This window comes from Mya arenaria, chromosome 1 (assembly GCF_026914265.1).
Source record: "Mya arenaria isolate MELC-2E11 chromosome 1, ASM2691426v1".
Classification (NCBI taxonomy): Eukaryota; Metazoa; Mollusca; class Bivalvia; order Myida; family Myidae; genus Mya; species Mya arenaria.
In genome coordinates this window covers 32,189,486-32,194,584 of record NC_069122.1, presented here as the reverse complement: position 1 = coordinate 32,194,584, position 5,099 = coordinate 32,189,486, and the positions used below count along the sequence as shown (strand labels likewise).

General features: G+C 31.6%; 1 long non-coding RNA gene across 1 annotated transcript; it reads right to left on the bottom strand.

Annotated features, from left to right (window-relative positions):
• Positions 1–701: 701 nt before the first annotated feature.
• LOC128232057 (uncharacterized) lies at positions 702–4,107 on the bottom strand. Its single transcript, XR_008260481.1, has 4 exons — positions 4,052–4,107; positions 3,779–3,847; positions 3,274–3,373; positions 702–725 (listed from the first exon to the last, which is right to left on the bottom strand). It is a non-coding gene; the product is annotated as an uncharacterized LOC128232057 (long non-coding RNA).
• Positions 4,108–5,099: the final 992 nt, after the last annotated feature.

The following is a 5,099-nucleotide window of genomic DNA, read 5'->3' as shown; positions in this document are numbered from 1 at the left end:
AAAAAATAACTCAATCATAAAATGTACAAATATTTACAAAATGTAAACACAATGTAAGCTTACTGAAATACAAAAACAAGGTTTAAAAGATATGTACAGGCAAACTGTTATCTGATATTTATGATCATACCAAATATATGAGGTTTTGGATGTCTGAAGCTTGTTTGGAACAATACGAAGCTACGGACTGATTTATAAGTTGAATCTGAATTTCCGATAATTGTATTACGTTGTCTTTCTTACATCCTTCGAATTTTGCAATTAAAAATCGACGATTAATTTTCATTTTGTCCAAGGGATTCAAAATCACGCTCTGTTTATTTTTTACGTTGAGAGAACTTGTTAGTTTTCCGACTGGCCGACGGGCAAAGGTCATCATGTTTCCCTCCATTTCTCCAATATACACACTCTGGTTTGTATATTCCACAACTGCCACCTGAAGACGAACCAAACATATAAGTATTTCCTAGATTTTATAGATGTGGTGTATTCTTAAAATTACAGTGTATACTATATATACATATTGCCATTACAGCCAAAATCCAATTAATGATCATTTTTAGCTCAGTATATTTGTTATATAATGTCTTATACTTTAATAGACAAATGGTTTGTTATATAATGTTTCATACTTTAATAGACAAATGGCTTTATATTTCTGTATTTATACTTGAACATACCGTCATATGGACTGCTACTTCGGCTAAAGTTTCAGTTTCTGCTGTCTGAAAATATATTTTTGAATCCTGCTGTACTAAAATAACGATTAACTTTATGAAAAGCATATAACAAACAGAGGTGGGGAAACCATAATAAAAATATGCTGGACGGAGGCGGGATTCGAATCCGCAACAGCGTGATTTTAAAGTATATGGTCTAACCACAGGACCGGGGCTCTAAAGCAATTGCAAAAGTACACTTTGCTCTTAAGTATGTATGATTTTTTGCACTATTTCTTGGGTTGCCAAATTTATGAATTTGGCTGAGTATTATATTGCATATTGTTATTATTTTGCATACAACATGAATGTGATATGCAATACATGTATGCCACTTGCCAAGTTTTCATTTGAATACTGGTAGGAAAGTTTCAGTTCATTACTAAAATCATTTATTATGCTCAGTTATAATTGTTACATAAAATAAGATTTTGCCAGTTATCTTTGGTAAAGAAATCATGGAAAATAAACATTAATAATTTAGCATGTATAAGTTGTTTTTCTTAAATTCAATTATTTTTTTCATACAATCTTTACAACTACTGAACTATACAACACTTTAACTTAATTTTGCGGTTGGCAATTTCTCTTTTTTAGTTGGAAGTGTTTAGCTAATTCGATTACGTATCAACGTTATTATTAGTATCCTACATGGCCGAGAGCGTAAGATAGGTTCATTACCAACCTGTGCGTCGGGTGTTTTGTGGAAACGAGGTTTACTCTAGGTTTACTGAGATTTCACAGAACACCCTGAGCGAGTGTTGGGACGAACCTTTCTTATACGGGCGGCTATGGTATGCTATTTATAAATGTAGCATTCCCGACTATACAAAAGTTTATTAAGTTAATGTCGTGTGAAAAACCAAAAACAATTAGAAATGTTTCTAAATATATTCATCATGCTATGCTAAATAGACAAGAACAGCTTGATAATATACCTGCTTCTTAACTTTTGCTTAATATCTATCTATATGTTCTTTAAAAACATATACTCCTTATAACTATATATGTCATTGTGTTGTAAAAAATATCATTCGGCCGTCTGTACAATGTTAAATATGTTTAATGGCCAAAGGTATTGTTATATGCCGATTTGTCAATAAACTTTGAAGTTGAAGTTGAAGTTGGTACATGCTTTTTCTCCCATCTCAGTTTAACAAAATGAGGTAAAAATGTATTTTTACTGGAACTCTTTATGACAATAAAAAAGTACAGTTGAACACCGTTAATTGAAAATCGTAGGGACCCAAAAAATATTTCGGGATAACGATATTTCGGATTAACAACTTTCATAAAATTGACAGCGTTCGCGAATAATAGATGACGTGATATACTAAGTCGTGAAGATTGCAATTTCGGTTACACGTTACCAATATGATACATTCGGTTTGAGTGATATTTCGTATACAAAAATATTTGTTGATTTATTATGTACTAAATGACAAATAATTCGGTTTTTTTTTACTTCTTTATTAAAACATAAAACGTTTAAAACAAATTGACAGCACATGTATGCATTCGGAACATAGTACGGATTATTCAGTAGCGGGTTAAGTGAGCAATGCGTATTTTCGATTGATATTCATGTTGTGTTAACCAGAAATTATATACACACTACATCACCTAAATGAATTGCTAATTTTCTGACATCAATGATTGTAAAATACGCGTGCTCAATTTCATTCTTTAACAAGCGCTAATTGTGCTCCATTGTCACCCCAAGCCCATGCCCTAGTGTAATTGAAGTATGGTGTGAAAAACTATGACATGATATGGTTCGAAATAAGAATTGATAAATAGGTGTGAAATACCAAATCGGGCCCGTAATTTTTACTTGGGAATAGCGATTAATTCGGACTAGCGATTTCGGATTAAAGATTAAAAATTTAGTTAAACAAAGTAGGAGTAAATTCGGGACCAAAAACAATAAATAGCGATCAATTCGGATAAACGGTGTTCGGAATAGCAGTGTTCAACTTTATTTCATACGGGTCTTTGTTTTATCTTTGCCCGAGGGCAAGATACTAATTTCCTGCATGGCCAAATTTTTGGATCTACTTATCTGAGGTAGGAGAAAAGTATGTCTATCAAATATTATCAGTCACATGTAATAAATGAATTCAGCCTAGTTTTAAGTTGTATTTCTTCAGACAAACAAACCTTATCGAATCTGGCATTGTTTGCTGATGTAACAATATTTTACCAAAATGCAAATTAGTAATAAGAACTACATGAGTTATGAATGTTGACCCTTTGGTTTACTATGATTTATAATATACTTGTCAATCATCTTACACATATATCAACTTTAACACGTTTTCATGATGTAAGCTCATCTTTCTTAAACAGACGAGCTAAAACAAATGCAAGGAATATGGTCATAATAGGTACCCCATTTACTTCTAGGTTGATAAGATGCGGCATTTATGTATGTGGTTAGAGGCTGTGGACTTTGTTATTTAAGTTGAAGCTATAAACATGCACATATACATAATAATCATGAGAAATAACGAGCTTCATTGAATATAATTTATTTCCATGTAAAAAACGGTACCTTTGGTAGGGAAGCCCTTGCCCTTGCTGCTGTCTGTTCTGCCATTTTCACTCTTGAGCATTAGACTATCATTCTCTGCATACATTCTGTTTTGGTTTGCCTGAAATATATGTTCATGGCCTCAAAATTTGCCATATTTTTCTAAATCGACATAGGAAATATTGAATAAACATTTTAATAGTACAAAAAATAATACTCTCTAAAAATGTGTATAGGCGTATATTCACAGAGAATTCATGTTCATTTTATGAATAATATTTATAGATAAGCATGTGTGCTTTCCTTTTTTATGTTCTTTATAAGGTTGTTCATATATAATGAAATACTTGTTACAAAATAGAGGGCCTATGCTTATTTATTTACACTACTTTAAAAGTTGAACACCGACAAGGTCTCTTAACAGAAATGGAAATATTACGATACAATAAAAAGACATGTCAATAATTAATCAAAATAGTTTAAAACATTTACCATTTTAAGCATTTAAGATTTAACGGCATATTACCTGCATATCTGCAATCTGCCTGTCTTTATTTACCAGTTTCTCTTTCAAATTTTGAATATCCCCTTGTAACTGAAAAATAAACAATTACAATTAAACCCTTATACTATTCAACAACATAATAATGTATGGAATTTCGCATTTATCTCATGTAGTCTTCACGCGTGTGAAAAGAAATTGCTTGTTATATTTGTATTTACAACTTATTGTGTGTGATTTTCCCAGCAAATTAAAAACATTTAAAACATTACTATATGGGCAATCCGGCTACTATACCTCATTTATTTGCCGCGTTTTAGCGATGCACTTCTTTTCGAGGTGATTGATATCGGGATATATGTTGCATCTCGCATCCCTGAAATACAACAAAGTATTGCAGCTCGTAGTGATAATCTGGGCAAAGAGATTGTTCACAGGTGTGCCTAAAATATTATCATTCCTTGTAACACCATTAAACAATCCTCAAACCACGGATATTAATTTAGTTTTATACATCTAAATACAAAGAAATGGATGTTTGACATGGATTCATAGCAAACGCTACAGACGATCCATTTCAAAATCATGAAAGATTTAAATAAATTGAAATAGTGATGACTAAAGAACAACTAGACAAATATAACATTAAAAAACTTCAGAAAAGATACCTAGTTGCGCTAATTAAATAAACAGAACAACAACATGAAGTCCAATTATGTAAAAAAATATTGCCAAAAATGCTGCATGACAAATATACGAATTATTTGGTATTTGCCCGGCTTCCATGTGTCACTTTAAAAAGTCGTGATTAGGAAAGTGCAACTGTCACTTTTTTATAAGTATATGAGCCAGAGTCACAAAGCGTAACAGAAATGTAAACCACCTTGTGTCGCAATGCACCTGGGATTAAGGCTTAGGTTACTTTTACTATAAAAATGTTTTACTAATAAATAGTTAGACGACCTGAAGTAAGTTATAAGTTATTAAGAATGGGCGAAGTGAGCATACATTGAACAAATTTACCTTGAAATCTAACCATTTCAAGAACAGGGATCTGCTTTGCCTGAATCCTGGCTTCGTACCGGAAATAAACTGTTCTAACTTGCATTGAATGCTTTCATCATCTTCAAAGGAAACCTGTTTTTTGGAAAATTGTGAAAGATATTTATTTTAAACAAGATAAATATAATCATCACAACTAGTGCTTCTGAAAAGTTTTATATGATATTATTATTATAATTATTATTTTTAAAAAGGCGTTTATAAACTTTGCTAGGAAAATATGCGTGGCAAAACTTAGTTGCAAATTGCTCATATCAACTCATATAATACTTGATAAATGTTT